Here is a 19745-nt window from a genome sequence, read left to right on the forward strand (position 1 = left end):
CCATGACATTATGGCGTGACGTCACAAACACGGAAGCCCTAAGTTTCCGTGTTCAGAATGCTGCAGTTCCGGCATGGAGATCATGGGGGTTCCAGCGGCCATACCCCCCCATGATCAGACATCTTATCCCCTATCCAAAGATAAGATGTGTAGGGGCAGAGTACCCCTTTAAGGGGTTAAGAGCTGAGCTGTGATTGGGGATTGTTATGAGAAAATCCTGACAATTTAGTTCAAGCAGACTGATAAATCTGGGTTACTGTTATCAAACTTAATAAATCCAAACTAATCTCTGTTTCCAAAAATTGTATTTATAAAAACTTTATATTGTTTTTTTTTTGTCTCTGATGTTAGGAATAGACACATGCTCATACTTTATCCCCATTAATACATACATGTAACTAGTAGTCCTAAATAATCATTTTGTTAAATGCATAAGATTAATGGCAGCAAAGGTAACAAATACTGAAGTTACAAGCGTAGGAAAGTAGTAATTAGAGATGAGCGAATTTTGGAAAAATTCGATTCGGCCGATTCGCCAAATAAAAATAAAAAAATTCTCTGCGAATTTTTATTAGTAATGTATTTTAATAGTGTGCTTAATAAAGTGTATGTGTGTGTTTCACTTTTTTTTCTCAATTTATTTTTCATTTTTTAGGTAGTACTACTACTCCCAGCATGGAACAGACAGTTCCATGATGGGAGTAGTAGTACCTGTGCTAATAGACAGATCACCCCGACACCCATTGCAATTGTCCTTTATAATGTATAGATGCGGGCAGCTTTCTCACATCTAGATAGGATGATTGTATCCGGTGTCAGAACTGACACCCGCTCTGATCTGTCCTCAACTGCAGGTACTACTGCTCACAACATAGAGCACACTCTGCTCCATGCTGGGAGCTTTAGTACCTGCATTAATAGACAGATTGCAGTGGGTGTTACTTCTGAGACCCAATGTGATTGTCCTGTATAATGTATAGATGCGGGCGGCCATCCCCTCTTCTCTGGACCCACTGTAGTATGAGTAAATGCCATATACATAGAGAGCTGTGATTGGCTGGAATCATCTGGCCAATCACAGCTCTCTGTGGGAAATATGAATAAGTGATGTGAATTCTATCCACATCACTGGCCGGCCGGAGTATAGTGCAGAGAAGTGAGCGCGGGAGAAAGCCGCTACATCTCTGCAATAGAAAAGACAATCACATTGAGTGTCAGGAGTGACACCTGCTGTGATCTGTCTATTAGTAATGGTACTATAAAAATGGTGACTGTACAGGGAACCTTAAAACCTTAATAATGTGTCATAAATCTAGAAAAAAATTGCAAAAAACATTAATAAATAATCAGATTAGGTCTCCATCAGATTGCTGTCCTTCATTTATAGCAGTGCATCCATCTTAGGATACCAAAGTCTATGGGTGCTTCACTTCTAGAATACGTAAAGCTCAGCACAAGTTCACACCTTAAGAATCACCACTTAGCTTGGGGATCTGTTACGTAATATCCGGATTCATCCTTATGGAGAAGATTTTCTACAGTTGGCAAGACATCATTCCCAAAGGATGCACTGTATTAGTCCTACTGTGAATACATCAAGTATATATCTTCAAGTGCCATTTACTATAGATGATGATGCTTAGATACAGTTCACACTGATATTGCGTTTTCTATGAATTACTCATGCTCGGTAGTTCAGTTCACGGATTCCTAGCGCAATGACCACAGCATATATTACCGACACAGTTTACACTGATATACTGTATCCAATTATATGGTGATATTATGTTATTTATCTTCACAACTTATAGAAGTAGTACACACTGCCGAGATATTACCGCAATATACACTCAGGATATAGTTCACAGTCTGTGCTTAACGTAGCATGTACTTGGAGCATAATAAACACTGATATTGCATTTAAATTAGATGGCCACAACGCATGTTTGTCAAACACGATTTACACTGACAATTCAAAGGTGATGTTATGTATTTTTATTATTATTCACCCACTCAAGTCGTAATTCACACTGCTGCTCTGTCAGTGCTTTCAATGATCACAGTATATATTCCGAGATAAGTTCACAGTCTGTGCATAGCATAGCATATACTTTGATTCAAAAGTAGAAGTATTCACAATTACTGTTGGTGAATTTGAAATACTGTAAGCATTTAAAATTCACCAACAGTGATTGTGAATACGTCTACATTTGAATTCAAAAGCAAGGTCAGTGTGAATTATGCCCTGAGTATATGCTATGCTATGCTATGCACAGACTGTGAACTTGTGCTGAGCTTTACATATTCTGTAAGTGAAGCATCCATAGACTTTGGTATCCTAAGATGGATGCATTGCTATAAATGAAGGACAGCAATCTGATGACGACCTAATCTGAATATTTTTCAATGTTTTTTGCCATTTTTTCTTGATTTTTGACACATTAGTGCTATTTTTATACTAGCATAATAAAAGTTAAGTTTTAAGGTTCCCTGTACAGTCACAATTTTTCTATTACTTTTTCTGGGAGACCTAATTTACCCCTCTAGTAAGATCAGTGCCCCTTATTAGTTCAGGTACTACAGCTCCTATCATGGAACAGTCTGTTCCATGCTGGGAGTAGTAGTACTAACTTAAAAATTTAAAAAATAGAGAAACAAAAAATGAAACACACACACTTTATTAAGCACAATATTAAAATACATTACTAATAAAAAAAAATTTAAAAAGCAATTATAAAAATATATTATTTTTACATTTAAATGGCCCCTTTCTACATTTTTCTTATTGTCAGCTAAATATTTTTTTTTTGTCTTTCAATTTTCGGGAGAGGGCAGGGAGGAGTGCATTTCATAATTTTTTTTTCTAGTTTTCTTTCTAAATCATAATTTTTTTTATTTTCACTTTACCTTTTTTAGCCCTATGGCTTTGCAGGGATTAGGGTAAAAGATCAGTGTGTGCAGTGTTATAGTCCCCTATGGGATAACAATGATCAGTGTGTGCAGTGCTATAGTCCCCTATGGGAGCTACAACACTGCAAAAAACAAGTGAAAAAAAAGTTAATAAAGGTAATTTAACCCCTTCCCTAATAAAAGTTTGAATCACCCCCCTTTTCCTTTAAAAAAAAACAAAAAACTGGGTAAGTAAAAATAAAAACAAACATTTATTGTATCGCCGCGTGCGTAAATGTCCGAATTATAAAAATGTATAATTAATTAAACCGCAAGGTCAATGGCGTACACGCCAAAAAATTCCAAAGTCCAAAATAGCGTATTTTTGGTCACTTTTTATATCATAAAAAAATTTATAAAAAGCGATCAAAAATTGTACCGATAAAAACTTCGGAACACGGCGCAACAAAAAAGCGCTCATACCGGCCCGTACGCTGAAAAATAAAAAACTTAAAGGGGTCAGAAGATGACAATTTTAAATGTATAAATTTTCCTGCATGTAGTTATGACTTTTTTCAGAAGTACGACAAAATCAATCCTATATAAATAGGGTATCATTTTAATCGTATGGACCTACAGAATAAAGGTTATGTGTCATTTTTACCGAAAAATGTACTGCGTAGAAACGGAAGCCCCCAAAAGTTACAAAATTACATTTTTTCTTCAATTTTGTCGCACAATGAATTTTTTTTCTGTTTCGCTGTGGATTTTTTGGTAAAATGAATGATGTCATTACAAAGTAGAATTGGTGGCGCAAAAAATATGGATTTTTATGTGCAAAATTTAAAGAGTTATGATTTTTAGAAGGTGATGAGGAAAAAATGCAAAAATGGAAAAACGCTGAGTCCTTAAGGGGTTAACTACCAAGGTACCACCTCAAATTTCGGGGCCCTAATGTGCTTCAGGAGACAAGTAAGACATACACCATAAAACATGAAGAGAAGAAAACATCCTGAAAATATTTTTACTAACTGGCTGGCTTTAAAGGGGTATTCCAGGGAAAAACTTTTTTTTATATATCAACTGGCTCCAGAAAGTTAAACAGATTTGTAAATTAAAAAACTATGTGGATGTGTGCAGCTCACAACTATTACGCACCGAGGTCAAACAGGGCAAGCAACTATACCTTAATTGCTAAAAAAAGGGAAACCAGAAAAATGCAGTGTAGCCCGGACCTTCTAGGTGAGTATAAAATGGATATACGAGGATCGTGCTTCAATAATAATTATCATTTATTTATAAAAATAAGATTTCATCACTTCTCACAGGGCCCTTGTGAGAAGAACATACATAATAAAAGGCAACCTAACAATGTATTAGGCAATAATATTAAAATTCTACACTTGGCATAGAGTAATAGAATAAAATAGCAAAGTAAGATCTGTACCATACAAATATATTAGAAAGTTGCTCTTCTAGATGTTTAGGGTAAATATGTCCCTTTTTTGGATACAGTAGCAAACAGTCTGTATTGATAGCAATTGTTACCGGTCTGTAGATTGTAGCTCAGGCGGTGAATATTGCTCCCGCAATAGCTGAGTGTCCGTGGTGTATACAGTCCACTGTGTGGTGCCTCCAGTTATGAGCCTGGTCCAGTAGGGTCTGAGCGTGGTGGCAGTCGCTGTCGGATAAGGCGCTGGCAGGCGCCGAAGATCGTGATGGTGTCCGGGGACTGCTGGCGCTGGCGTGCGCTAGAGTTGATATTCCTCACCGCTTCATTGGTTGGAAAACAGGACCATATACTGGAAGGCTGGAAGTTCACCTCGTGGTGCCGGCGTCTGACGTCAGAGCCGGGATGGTTACAGCAGGATAGTTGCACCGGGATGATTGCGCCGGGATGGATCTGAACTGCTGGACCGGGTGGATAGCAAAGCGAGAGCGCAAATGATGGTACAGTTCATAGAGTGTAACTGGCCATAGAATTTGGGCACAGTTTTAATACTGCTATGCCAGTAGATAAAGACTAGACGCGTTTCAGGGTTGTATGATATAACCCTTTCCTCAGTAGTCATAAGCTTTGTAAATTACTTCTATTAAAAAAATCTTAATCCTTTCAGTACTTATGAGCTTCTGAAGTTAAGGTTGTTCTTTTCTAAGTGATCTCTGATGACACCTGTCTCGAGAACCGCCCAGTTTAGAAGAGGTTTGCTATGGGGATTTGCTTCTAAACTGGGCGGTTCCCGAGACACGTGTCATCAGAGAGCACTTAGACAGAAAAGAACAACCTTAACTTCAGAAGCTCATAAGTACTGAAAGGATTAAGATTTTTTAATAGAAGTCACTTACAAATCTGTTTAACTTTCTGGAGCCAGTTGGTATATAAAAAAAAAGTTTTTTCCTGGATAAACCCTTTAAACATTACTACGACAAACAGCAAACAGAATGAAATAATAAGACATTTTTCATTGTTCTTAAAGAACAAGAATACCGTAATTTAAAGAAAGCACACTAGAAGGAAGCACAATTTCAGACTATCTAAGTTATGACAATCTTGACTATAGAATAGATACAGGAATGGCACGCATAGCATTTGTAGCAACCTACAAGGAAGGTATAAGAATATAAATGGAAGAAAAAGTGCAGTCCTCAGGTTCACCTGTGGATATCTGTGTGTGATAAAGGTGTGGTGTGGGCATAAAAAGAGGGGTAAGGGGGAGGGATAGGAAGAGAGTGGGGAGGGGGAGGAAATTAGAAGGAAAAAAGGGGAAGAAAAGGGAGAAGGGGGACAGAGGAGAAGGGGATAGTGTGTGGGGAAGGAGAAAATCGATCAGACTCAAATAAAGTGAAAACTAAATAATTTATTTAAATTAATATTTGTGGTGAAAAAATGTGGGGAGGTTCGCTGGGACCTAGCGTCCACCCACCTAGTCACCTGTTACAAATAAAATAAAAACCACGGAAGTAAATGGCATGCAAAAATCTCCCCCTATGCTGCCAAAAGTCTGGTTATCACCAATAAACAATGCAGTCAATGTTAGGCAGGCACAAAATATCTCCTGAGCTCTGTGCGCTCCCTGCAAACAAGAAGGCAATATCACTCCTGTGTAGAGGTAAGTTCTCCTGAGCTCTGTGTGTTCCCTGCAAACAAGAAGGCAATATCACTCCTGTGTAGAGGTAAGTTCTCCTGAGTGCTGTGTGCTCCCTGCAAACAAGAAGACAATATCACTCCTGTGTAGAGGTAAGTTCTCCTGAGTGCTGTGTGCTCCCTGCAAACAAGAAGACAATGTCACTCCTGTGGAGAGGTAAGTTCTCTTGAGCTCTGTGTGCTCCCTGCAAACAAGAAGGCAATATCACTCCTGTGTAGAGGTAAGTTCTCCTGAGCTCTGTGTGCTCCCTGCAAACAAGAAGGCAATATCACTCCTGTGTAGAGGTAAGTTCTCCTGAGCTCTGTGTGCTCCCTGCAAACAAGAAGGCAATATCACTCCTGTGTAGAGGTAAGTTCTCCTGAGCTCTGTGTGCTCCCTGCAAACAAGAAGGCAATATCACTCCTGTGTAGAGGTAAGTTCTCCTGAGCTCTGTGTGCTCCCTGCAAACAAGAAGGCAATATCACTCCTGTGTAGAGGTAAGTTCTCCTGAGCTCTGTGTGTTCCCTGCAAACAAGAAGGCAATATCACTCTTGTGTAGAGGTAAGTTCTCCAGAGCTCTGTGTGTTCCCTGCAAACAAGAAGGCAATATCACTCCTGTGTAGAGGTAAGTTCTCCTGAGCGCTGTGTTCCCTGCAAACAAGAAGGCAATATCACTCCTGTGTAGCGGTAAGTTCTCCTGAGCTCTGTGTGTTCCCTGCAAACAAGAAGGCAATATCCCTCCTGGGTAGAGGTAAGTTCTCCTGAGCTCTGTGTGTTCCCTGAAAAGAAGGCAATATCACTCCTGTGTAGCGGTAAGTTCTCCTGAGCGGTGTGTGCTCCCTGCAAACAAGAAGGCAATATCACTCCTGTGTAGAGAGGTAAGTTCTCCTGAGCGGTGTGTGCTCCCTGCAAACAAGAAGGCAATATCACTCCTGTGTAGAGGTAAGTTCTCCTGAGCTCTGTGTGCTCCCTGCAAACAAGAAGGCAATATCACTCCTGTGTAGAGGTAAGTTCTCCTCAGCTCTGTGCGCTCCCTGAAAACAAGAAGGCAATATCACTCCTGTGTAGAGGTAAGTTCTCCTGAGCTCTGTGTGCTCCCTGCAAACAAGAAGGCAATATCACTCCTGTGTAGAGGTAAGTTCTCCTGAGTGGTGTGTGCTCCCTGCAAACAAGAAGGCAATATCACTCTTGTGTAGAGGTAAGTTCTCCTGAGCGGTGTGTGCTCCCTGCAAACAAGAAGGCAATATCACTCCTGTGTAGAGGTAAGTTCTCCTCAGCTCTGTGCGCTCCCTGAAAACAAGAAGGCAATATCACTCCTGTGTAGAGGTAAGTTCTCCTGAGTGCTGTGTGTTCCCTGCAAACAAGAAGACAATATCACTCCTGTGTAGAGGTAAGTTCTCCTGAGCTCTGTGTGCTCCCTGCAAACAAGAAGGTAATATCACTCCTGTGTAGAGGTAAGTTCTCCTCAGCTCTGTGCGCTCCCTGAAAACAAGAAGGCAATATCACTCCTGTGTAGAGGTAAGTTCTCCTGAGTGCTGTGTGTTCCCTGCAAACAAGAAGACAATATCACTCCTGTGTAGAGGTAAGTTCTCCTGAGCTCTGTGCGCTCCCTGCAAACAAGAAGGCAAAATCACTCCTGTATAGAGGTAAGTTCTCCTGAGCTCTGTGTGCTCCCTGCAAACAAGAAGGCAATATCACGCCTGTGTAGAGGTAAGTTCTCCTGAGTGCTGTGTGCTCCCTGCAAACAAGAAGACAATATCACTCCTGTGTAGAGGTAAGTTCTCCTGAACTCTGTGTGCTCCCTGCAAACAAGAAGGCAATATCACTCCTGTGTAGAGGTAAGTTATCCTGAGCTCTGTGTGCTCCCTGCAAACAAGAAGGCAATATCACTCCTGTGTAGAGGTAAGTTCTCCTGAGCTCTGTGTGCTCCCTGCAAACAAGAAGGCAATATCACTCCTGTGTAGAGGTAAGTTCTCCTGACCTCTGTGTGCTCCCTGCAAGCAAGAAGAAAATATCACTCCTGGGTAGAGGTAAGTTCTCCTGAACTCTGTGTGTTCCCTGAAAAGAAGGCAATATCACTCCTGTGTAGAGGTAAGTTCTCCTGAGCGGTGTGTGCTCCCTGCAAACAAGAAGGCAATATCACTCCTGTGTAGAGGTAAGTTCTCCTGAGCTCTGTATGCTCCCTGCAAACAAGAAGGCAATATCACTCCTGTGTAGAGGTAAGTTCTCCTCAGCTCTGTGCGCTCCCTGAAAACAAGAAGGCAATATCACTCCTGTGTAGAGGTAAGTTCTCCTGAGCTCTGTGTGCTCCCTGCAAACAAGAAGGCAATATCACTCCTGTGTAGAGGTAAGTTCTCCTGAGTGGTGTGTGCTCCCTGCAAACAAGAAGGCAATATCACTCCTGTGTAGAGGTAAGTTCTCCTGAGCGGTGTGTGCTCCCTGCAAACAAGAAGGCAATATCACTCCTGTGTAGAGGTAAGTTCTCCTCAGCTCTGTGCGCTCCCTGAAAACAAGAAGGCAATATCACTCCTGTGTAGAGGTAAGTTCTCCTGAGTGCTGTGTGTTCCCTGCAAACAAGAAGACAATATCACTCCTGTGTAGAGGTAAGTTCTCCTGAGCTCTGTGTGCTCCCTGCAAACAAGAAGGCAATATCACTCCTGTGTAGAGGTAAGTTCTCCTCAGCTCTGTACGCTCCCTGAAAAAAAGAAGGCAATATCACTCCTGTGTAGAGGTAAGTTCTCCTGAGCTCTGTGTGCTCCCTGCAAACAAGAAGGCAATATCACTCCTGTGTAGAGGTAAGTTCTCCTGAGCTCTGTGTGCTCCCTGCAAAGAAGAAGGCAAAATCACTCCTGTATAGAGGTAAGTTCTCCTGAACTCTGTGTGCTCCCTGCAAACAAGAAGGCAATATCACTCCTGTGTAGAGGTAAGTTCTCCTGAGTGCTGTGTGCTCCCTGCAAACAAGAAGACAATATCACTCCTGTGTAGAGGTAAGTTCTCCTGAACTCTGTATGCTCCCTGCAAACAAGAAGGCAATATCACTCCTGTGTAGAGGTAAGTTCTCCTGAGCTCTGTGTGCTCCCTGCAAACAAGAAGGCAATATCACTCCTGTGTAGAGGTAAGTTCTCCTGAGCTCTGTGTGCTCCCTGCAAACAAGAAGGCAATATCACTCCTGTGTAGAGGTAAGTTCTCCTGAGCTCTGTGTGCTCCCTGCAAACAAGAAGGCAATATCACTCCTGTGTAGAGGTAAGTTCTCCTGAGTGCTGTGTGTTCCCTGCAAACAAGAAGACAATATCACTCCTGTGTAGAGGTAAGTTCTCCTGAGCTCTGTGCGCTCCCTGCAAACAAGAAGGCAAAATCACTCCTGTATAGAGGTAAGTTCTCCTGAGCTCTGTGTGCTCCCTGCAAACAAGAAGGCAATATCACGCCTGTGTAGAGGTAAGTTCTCCTGAGTGCTGTGTGCTCCCTGCAAACAAGAAGACAATATCACTCCTGTGTAGAGGTAAGTTCTCCTGAACTCTGTGTGCTCCCTGCAAACAAGAAGGCAATATCACTCCTGTGTAGAGGTAAGTTCTCCTGAGCTCTGTGTGCTCCCTGCAAACAAGAAGGCAATATCACTCCTGTGTAGAGGTAAGTTCTCCTGAGCTCTGTGTGCTCCCTGCAAACAAGAAGGCAATATCACTCCTGTGTAGAGGTAAGTTCTCCTGACCTCTGTGTGCTCCCTGCAAGCAAGAAGGCAATATCACTCCTGGGTAGAGGTAAGTTCTCCTGAGCTCTGTGTGTTCCCTGAAAAGAAGGCAATATCACTCCTGTGTAGAGGTAAGTTCTCCTGAGCGGTGTGTGCTCCCTGCAAACAAGAAGGCAATATCACTCCTGTGTAGAGAGGTAAGTTCTCCTGAGCGGTGTGTGCTCCCTGCAAACAAGAAGGCAATATCACTCCTGTTTAGAGGTAAGTTCTCCTCAGCTCTGTGCGCTCCCTGAAAACAAGAAGGCAATATCACTCTTGTGTAGAGGTAAGTTCTACTGAGTGCTGTGTGTTCCCTGCAAACAAGAAGACAATATCACTCCTGTGTAGAGGTAAGTTCTCCTGAGCTCTGTGCGCTCCCTGCAAACAAGAAGGCAAAATCACTCCTGTATAGAGGTAAGTTCTCCTGAGCTCTGTGTGCTCCCTGCAAACAAGAAGGCAATATCACGCCTGTGTAGAGGTAAGTTCTCCTGAGTGCTGTGTGCTCCCTGCAAACAAGAAGACAATATCACTCCTGTGTAGAGGTAAGTTCTCCTGAGCTCTGTGTGCTCCCTGCAAACAAGAAGGCAATATCACTCCTGTGTAGAGGTAAGTTCTCCTGAGTGCTGTGTGTTCCCTGCAAACAAGAAGACAATATCACTCCTGTGTAGAGGTAAGTTCTCCTGAGCTCTGTGCGCTCCCTGCAAACAAGAAGGCAAAATCACTCCTGTATAGAGGTAAGTTCTCCTGAGCTCTGTGTGCTCCCTGCCAACAAGAAGGCAATATCACGCCTGTGTAGAGGTAAGTTCTCCTGAGTGCTGTGTGCTCCCTGCAAACAAGAAGACAATATCACTCCTGTGTAGAGGTAAGTTCTCCTGAACTCTGTGTGCTCCCTGCAAACAAGAAGGCAATATCACTCCTGTGTAGAGGTAAGTTCTCCTGAGCTCTGTGTGCTCCCTGCAAACAAGAAGGCAATATCACTCCTGTGTAGAGGTAAGTTCTCCTGAGCTCTGTGTGCTCCCTGCAAACAAGAAGGCAATATCACTCCTGTGTAGAGGTAAGTTCTCCTGACCTCTGTGTGCTCCCTGCAAGCAAGAAGGCAATATCACTCCTGTGTAGAGGTAAGTTCTCCTGAGTGGTGTGTGCTCCCTGCAAACAAGAAGGCAATATCACTCCTGTGTAGAGGTAAGTTCTCCTGAGCTCTGTGTGTTCCCTGCAAACAAGAAGACAATATCACTCCTGTGTAGAGGTAAGTTCTCCTGAGCTCTGTGTGTTCCCTGAAAACAAGAAGGCAATATCACTCCAATGTAGAGGTAAGTTCTCCTGAGCTCTGTGTGTTCCCTGCAAACAAGAAGACAATATCACTCCTGTGTAGAGGTAAGTTCTTCTGAGCGCTGTGTGTTCCCTGAAAACAAGAAGGCAATATCACTCCTGTGTAGAGGTAAGTTCTCCTGAGCGCTGTGTGTTCCCTGAAAAGAAGAGAATATCACTCCTGTATAGAGGTAAGTTCTCCTGAGCTCTGTGTGTTCCCTGAAAAGAAGACAATATCACTCCTGTGTAGAGGTAAGTTCTCCTGAGCTCTGTGTGTTCCCTGCAAACAAGAAGACAATATCACTCCTGTGTAGAGGTAAGTTCTCCTGAGCGCTGTGTGTTCCCTGAAAACAAGAAGGCAATATCACTCCTGTGTAGAGGTAAGTTCTCCTGAGCGCTGTGTGTTCCCTGCAAACAAGAAGGCAATATCACTCCTGTGTAGAGGTAAGTTCTCCTGAGCTCTGTGTGTTCCCTGAAAACAAGAAGGCAATATCACTCCTGTGTAGAGGTAAGTTCTCCTGAGCGCTGTGTGTTCCCTGAAAACAAGAAGGCAATATCACTCCTGTATAGAGGTAAGTTCTCCTGAGCTCTGTGTGTTCCCTGAAAACAAGAAGGCAATATCACTCCTGTGTAGAGGTAAGTTCTCCTGAGCTCTGTGTGTTCCCTGAAAAGAAGAGAATATCACTCCTGTATAGAGGTAAGTTCTCCTGAGCTCTGTGTGTTCTCTGAAAAGAAGACAATATCACTCCTGTGTAGAGGTAAGTTCTCCTGAGCTCTGTATGTTCCCTGCAAACAAGAAGACAATATCACTCCTGTGTAGAGGTAAGTTCTCCTGAGCTCTGTATGTTCCCTGCAAACAAGAAGACAATATCACTCCTGTGTAGAGGTAAGTTCTCCTGAGCTCTGTGTGTTCCCTGCAAACAAGAAGGCAATATCACTCCTGTGTAGAGGTAAGTTCTCCTGAGCACTGTGTGTTCCCTGCAAACAAGAAGGCAATATCACTCCTGTGTAGAGGTAAGTTCTCCTGAGCTCTGTGTGTTCCCTGAAAACAAGAAGGCAATATCACTCCTGTGTAGAGGTAAGTTCTCCTGAGCGCTGTGTGTTCCCTGAAAACAAGAAGGCAATATCACTCCTGTGTAGAGGTAAGTTCTCCTGAGCTCTGTGTGTTCCCTGAAAACAAGAAGGCAATATCACTCCTGTGTAGAGGTAAGTTCTCCTGAGCGCTGTGTGTTCCCTGCAAACAAGAAGGCAATATCACTCCTGTGTAGAGGTAAGTTCTCCTGAGCTCTGTGTGTTCCCTGAAAACAAGAAGGCAATATCACTCCTGTGTAGAGGTAAGTTCTCCTGAGCGCTGTGTGTTCCCTGAAAACAAGAAGGCAATATCACTCCTGTGTAGAGGTAAGTTCTCCTGAGCTCTGTGTGTTCCCTGAAAACAAGAAGGCAATATCACTCCTGTGTAGAGGTAAGTTCTCCTGAGCTCTGTGTGTTCCCTGAAAAGAAGAGAATATCACTCCTGTATAGAGGTAAGTTCTCCTGAGCTCTGTGTGTTCCCTGAAAACAAGAAGGCAATATCACTCCTGTGTAGAGGTAAGTTCTCCTGAGCGCTGTGTGTTCCCTGAAAACAAGAAGGCAATATCACTCCTGTGTAGAGGTAAGTTCTCCTGAGCTCTGTGTGTTCCCTGAAAACAAGAAGGCAATATCACTCCTGTGTAGAGGTAAGTTCTCCTGAGCGCTGTGTGTTCCCTGCAAACAAGAAGGCAATATCACTCCTGTGTAGAGGTAAGTTCTCCTGAGCTTTGTGTGTTCCCTGAAAACAAGAAGGCAATATCACTCCTGTGTAGAGGTAAGTTCTCCTGAGCGCTGTGTGTTCCCTGAAAACAAGAAGGCAATATCACTCCTGTGTAGAGGTAAGTTCTCCTGAGCTCTGTGTGTTCCCTGAAAAGAAGAGAATATCACTCCTGTATAGAGGTAAGTTCTCCTGAGCTCTGTGTGTTCCCTGAAAAGAATACAATATCACTCCTGTGTAGAGGTAAGTTCTCCTGAGCTCTGTATGTTCCCTGCAAACAAGAAGACAATATCACTCCTGTGTAGAGGTAAGTTCTCCTGAGCTCTGTATGTTCCCTGCAAACAAGAAGGCAATATCACTCCTGTGTAGAGGTAAGTTCTCCTGAGCTCTGTGTGTTCCCTGCAAACAAGAAGGCAATATCACTCCTGTGTAGAGGTAAGTTCTCCTGAGCTCTGTGTGTTCCCTGCAAACAAGAAGGCAATATCACTCCTGTGTAGAGGTAAGTTCTCCTGAGCTCTGTGTGTTCCCTGCAAACAAGAAAACAATATCACTCCTGTGTAGAGGTAAGTTCTCCTGAGTGCTGTGTGTTCCCTGCAAACAAGAAGACAATATCACTCCTGTGTAGAGGTAAGTTCTCCTGAGCTCTGTGTGTTCCCTGCAAACAAGAAGGCAATATCACTCCTGTGTAGAGGTAAGTTCTCCTGAGCGCTGTGTGTTCCCTGAAAACAAGAAGGCAATATCACTCCTGTGTAGAGGTAAGTTCTCCTGAGCGCTGTGTTCCCTGAAAACAAGAAGGCAATATCACTCCTGTGTAGAGGTAAGTTCTCCTGAGCTCTGTGTGTTCCCTGAAAACAAGAAGGCAATATCACTCCTGTGTAGAGGTAAGTTCTCCTGAGCTCTGTGTGTTCCCTGAAAAGAAGAGAATATCACTCCTGTATAGAGGTAAGTTCTCCTGAGCTCTGTGTGTTCCCTGAAAACAAGAAGGCAATATCACTCCTGTGTAGAGGTAAGTTCTCCTGAGCGCTGTGTGTTCCCTGAAAACAAGAAGGCAATATCACTCCTGTGTAGAGGTAAGTTCTCCTGAGCTCTGTGTGTTCCCTGAAAACAAGAAGGCAATATCACTCCTGTGTAGAGGTAAGTTCTTCTGAGCGCTGTGTGTTCCCTGCAAACAAGAAGGCAATATCACTCCTGTGTAGAGGTAAGTTCTCCTGAGCGCTGTGTGTTCCCTGCAAACAAGAAGGCAATATCACTCCTGTATAGAGGTAAGTTCTCCTGAGCTCTGTGTGCTCCCTGAAAAGAAGACAATATCACTCCTGTGTAGAGGTAAGTTCTCCTGAGCTCTGTGTGTTCCCTGCAAACAAGAAGGCAATATCACTCCTGTGTAGAGGTAAGTTCTCCTGAGCTCTGTGTGTTCCCTGAAAACAAGAAGGCAATATCACTCCTGTGTAGAGGTAAGTTCTCCTGAGCGCTGTGTGTTCCCTGAAAACAAGAAGGCAATATCACTCCTGTGTAGAGGTAAGTTCTCCTGAGCTCTGTGTGTTCCCTGAAAAGAAGAGAATATCACTCCTGTATAGAGGTAAGTTCTCCTGAGCTCTGTGTGTTCCCTGAAAAGAATACAATATCACTCCTGTGTAGAGGTAAGTTCTCCTGAGCTCTGTATGTTCCCTGCAAACAAGAAGACAATATCACTCCTGTGTAGAGGTAAGTTCTCCTGAGCTCTGTATGTTCCCTGCAAACAAGAAGGCAATATCACTCCTGTGTAGAGGTAAGTTCTCCTGAGCTCTGTATGTTCCCTGCAAACAAGAAGGCAATATCACTCCTGTGTAGAGGTAAGTTCTCCTGAGCTCTGTGTGCTCCCTGCAAACAAGAAGGCAATATCACTCCTGTGTAGAGGTAAGTTCTCCTGAGCTCTGTGTGTTCCCTGCAAACAAGAAGGCAATATCACTCCTGTGTAGAGGTAAGTTCTCCTGAGCTCTGTGTGCTCCCTGCAAACAAGAAGGCAATATCACTCCTGTGTAGAGGTAAGTTCTCCTGAGCGCTGTGCGCTTCCTGTAAATTGAATGCAGTTCCTGCTATGCAGATGATACATTCCTCCTGAGCGTTATATGCTCCTATAAAGTGATATTCAATATCCATTATACACAGGGTTAATCCTCCTAAGCGCTATGCGCTCCCCGCCAACATGGAATAAAGTCTGATTCCTGCTTTGTGGCAGGATAAAGGCAGAAAAGTAAAAGTTTTATTTAATTTATAGCATCAATGGGTTATTATACACTGGGGTAATATGTCCCGCTCACCCGTCTGTCGGTCTTCTTTGAGATCTGCAAGCCGCGATGTGCCGCAGCACTGTCCTCCTCGTGCTTTAGAAGGCGTGCTCAGAGCGTCCTTGGTGTGCGGCTGCGATGGCTGAGGTCCGGGGCTGTAACAATGCAGATTGCGCCTTGGTGATATTCTCAATGATGGGGGTTGCAGTCTAATTAGGGATAGACTAGTTTCCGGAGGTCTCCTCCTTTCCTCAGTAGCACAGGAGGAGGACGGTGCTAACAGGAATAGAACATCAGCATGAGAACGTGCCTTGGGGAGCCATCAGCAGCGGTACCCCGCAGCTTGCAGATCTCAAAGATGACCGACAGACGGGTGAGCGGGACATTGTGCCCCTTTGTATATTACCCCAATGATGCTATAATCTACATAAAACTTTTACTCTGCTGCCTTTATCCTGCCACAAAGCAGGAATCAGACTTTATTCCATGTTGGCGGGGAGCACATAGCGCTTAGTAGGATTTACCCTGTGTATAATGGATATTGAATATCACTTTTAAAGGGGTACTCCGCTGGAAAACATCTTTTCTTAAATCAACTGGTGACAAAAAGTTAAACAGATTTGTAAATGACTTCTATTAAAAAATCTTAATCCTTCCAGTACTCATCAGCTGCTGTATACTGCAAAGTGAGTTCTTTTCTTTTTGAATTTCCTTTCTGTCTGACCACAGTGCTCTCTGCTGTCCATTTTAAGAACTGTCTCCTCTCTTGCTCTGGACAGTTCCCGACATGGACAGGGGTGTCAACAGAGAGCACTGTGGTCAGACAGAAAAGAAATTAAAAAAGAAAATAACTTCCTTTGTAGTATAGAGCAGCTGATAAGTACTGGAAGGGTCAACATTTTTAAATAGAAGTCATTTACAAACCTGTTTAACTTTCTGCCACCAGTTAATTTGGAATTCACAGAAGGGGTATAACAATTTAAAACTTAACATTTAATGTGCAGTGTAAAACCACAAGACCCCACTGACAATACAACAACAGATAAATGTCATATAGAACAATGACCCAGAGACCAAGAAAGCTAGTGTAGCAGTCCGAGCCCGTGTCAAAAATTGGCCAAAATAAAGAAGTCAGGGGATAGGGGTATGATGGAGATGTCCAGGGAGGGTAGGGTGGATAGCCCTAAAAAAAACCCTAGCGGGGAGATGTAGTGCCGCTACCCCTGCTCGCTCAGGGAACTGTCGGGGCACTCGTCCTTGAAAGGACGACCCCTGCCCCGTTCTACCCCTTTGTCAGCCCCTACACTTAAGAAAACAACAAACCTGCCCAACGCATTTCCCCCAAGTTGATGGGTTCGTCAGGGGCTAGAAGGCCCAATGTAGTCAATCTTAAACAATAGAAATCAAGACAAATAAACCATATAGAATGATTAGAAGTCACGGCCAACAAAGTGCATCACAAACAGTATCGTGCACTAAACAAAATCAGTACATCACTATTACATCCACCGTTCATAGATAACCCATCATTATATAGTACATTGACTGGGAAAGCGATGTGCTAATAGCACATCGCTTTCCCAGTCAATGTACTATATAATGATGGGTTATCTATGAACGGTGGATGTAATAGTGATGTACTGATTTTGTTTAGTGCACGATACTGTTTGTGATGCACTTTGTTGGCCGTGACTTCTAATCATTCTATATGGTTTATTTGTCTTGATTTCTATTGTTTAAGATTGACTACATTGGGCCTTCTAGCCCCTGACGAACCCATCAACTTGGGGGAAACGCGTTGGGCAGGTTTGTTGTTTTCTTAAGTGTAGGGGCTGACAAAGGGGTAGAACGGGGCAGGGGTCGTCCTTTCAAGGACGAGTGCCCCGACAGTTCCCTGAGCGAGCAGGGGTAGCGGCACTACATCTCCCCGCTAGTTTTTTTTTTAGGGCTATCCACCCTACCCTCCCTGGACATCTCCATCATACCCCTATCCCCTGACTTCTTTATTTTGGCCAATTTTTGACACGGCTCGGACTGCTACACCAGCTTTCATGGTCTCTGGGTCATTGTTCTATATGACATTTATCTGTTGTTGTATTGTCAGTGGGGTCTTGTGGTTTTACACTGCACATTAAATGTTAAGTTTTAAATTGTTATACCCCTTCTGTGAATTCTGATTTGACATTGGGTATCGTTATAATTTTTCTGTGAATCACCAGTTAATTTAAAAGAAAATATTTTCCAGTGGAGTACCCCTTTAAGGAGCATATCATGCTCAGGAGGAACGTATCATCTGCATAGCAGGAACTGCATTAAATTTACAGGAAGCGCACAGGGCTCAGGAGAACTTACCTCTACACAGGAGTGATATTGCCTTCTTGTTTTCAGGGAACACACAGCGCTCAGGAGAACTTACCTCTACACAGGAGTGATATTGCCTTCTTGTTTTCAGGTAACACACAGAGCTCAGGAGAACTTACCTCTACACAGGAGTGATATTGCCTTCTTGTTTGCAGGGAACACACAGCGCTCAGGAGAACTTACCTCTACACAGGAGTGATATTGCCTTCTTGTTTTCAGGGAACACACAGAGCTCAGGAGAACTTACCTCTACACAGGAGTGATATTGTCTTTTTGTTTGCAGGGAACACACAGCACTCAGGAGAACTTACCTCTACACAGGAGTGATTTTGCCTTCTTGTTTTCAGGGAACACACAGCACTCAGGAGAACTTACCTCTACACAGAAGTGATATTGTCTTTTTGATTGCAGGGAACACACAGAGCTCAGGAGAACTTACCTCTATACAGGAGTGATATTGCCTTCTTGTTTGCAGGGAGCACACAGAGCTCAGGAGAACTTACCTCTACACAGGAGTGATATTGCCTTCTTGTTTTCAGGGAGCGCACAGCGCTCAGGAGAACTTACCTCTACACAGGAGTGATATTGCCTTCTTGTTTGCAGGTGTTACGCCTAGCGCTCCGGCTCCCCGCTCCTCCCCGGAGCGCTCACGGCGTCTTTCTCCCTGCAGCGCCCCGGTCAGTCCCGCTGACCGGGAGCGCTGCACTGTCATGGCCGTCGGGGATGCGATTCGCACAGCGGGACGCACCCGCTCGCGAATCGCATCCCAGGTCACTTACCCGTCCCGGTCCCCTGCTGTCTTGTGCTGGCGCGCGCGGCTCCGCTCTCTAGGGCGCGCGCGCGCCAGCTCTCTGAGACTTAAAGGGCCAGTGCACCAATGATTGGTGCCTGGCCCAATTAGCTTAATTGGCTTCCATCTGCTCCCTGGCTATATCTGATCTCCTCCCTTGCACTCCCTTGCCGGATCTTGTTGCCTTGTGCCAGTGAAAGCGTTTAGTGTGTCCAAAGCCTGTGTACCTGAACTTCTGCTATCCATCCTGACTACGAACCTTGCCGCCTGCCCCCGACCTTCTGCTACGTCTGACCTTGCCTCTGCCTAGTCCTTCTGTCCCACGCCTTCTCAGCAGTCAGCGAGGTAGAGCCGTTGCTAGTGGATACGACCTGGTTACTACTGCCGCAGCAAGACCATCCCGCTTTGCGGCGGGCTCTGGTGAACACCAGTAGCCTCTTAGAACCGGTCCACTAGCACGGTCCACGCCAATCCCTCGCTGACACAGAGGATCCACTACCTGGAAGCCGAATCGTGACAGTAGATCCGGCCATGGATCCCGCTGAGGTGCCGCTGCCAAGTCTCGCTGACCTTACCACGGTGGTCGCTCAGCAGTCGCAGCAAATTGCCCAACAAGGACAGCAGCTGTCGCAGTTGACCGCCACGTTACAGCAACTTCTGCCTCTGCTACAGCAGCAACCATCTCCTCCGCCAGCTCCTGCACCTCCTCCGCAGCGAGTGGCCGCTCCTAGCCTCCGCTTGTCCCTGCCGGACAAATTTGATGGGGACTCTAAACTCTGCCGTGGATTTTTGTCTCAGTGTTCCCTGCATATGGAGATGTTGTCGGACTTGTTTCCTTCAGAACGGTCTAAGGTGGCGTTCGTAGTAAGCCTTCTTTCAGGAAAGGCCTTGTCTTGGGCCACACCGCTCTGGGACCGCAATGATCCTGCCACAGCCACAGTCCAGGCCTTCTTCGCTGAACTCCGGAGTGTCTTCGAGGAGCCAGCCCGAGCTTCTTCTGCCGAGACTGCCCTGTTGAACCTGGTCCAGGGTAATTCTTCAGTGGGCGAGTACGCCATCCAATTTCGCACTCTTGCTTCCGAGTTATCATGGAATAACGAGGCTCTCTGCGCGACCTTTAAAAAAAGGCCTATCCAGTCGCATCAAGGATGTGCTGGCCGCACGAGAGATTCCTGCCAACCTGCAAGAACTCATCCATTTAGCTACCCGCATTGACATGCGTTTTTCTGAGCGACACCAAGAGCTCCGCCAGGAAAAAGACTTAGATCTCTGGGCACCTCTCCCACAGTATCCGTTGCAATCTACGCCTGGGCCTCCCGCCGAGGAGGCCATGCAAGTGGATCGGTCTCGCCTGACCCAGGAAGAGAGGAATCGCCGTAGGGAAGAAAATCTCTGTCTTTACTGTGCCAGTACCGTGCATTTCCTGGTGGATTGCCCTATCCGTCCTCCACGTCTGGGAAACGCACGCACGCACCCAGCTCACGTCGGTGTGGCGTCT

This window comes from Hyla sarda, chromosome 1 (assembly GCF_029499605.1).
Source record: "Hyla sarda isolate aHylSar1 chromosome 1, aHylSar1.hap1, whole genome shotgun sequence".
Classification (NCBI taxonomy): domain Eukaryota; kingdom Metazoa; phylum Chordata; class Amphibia; order Anura; family Hylidae; genus Hyla; species Hyla sarda.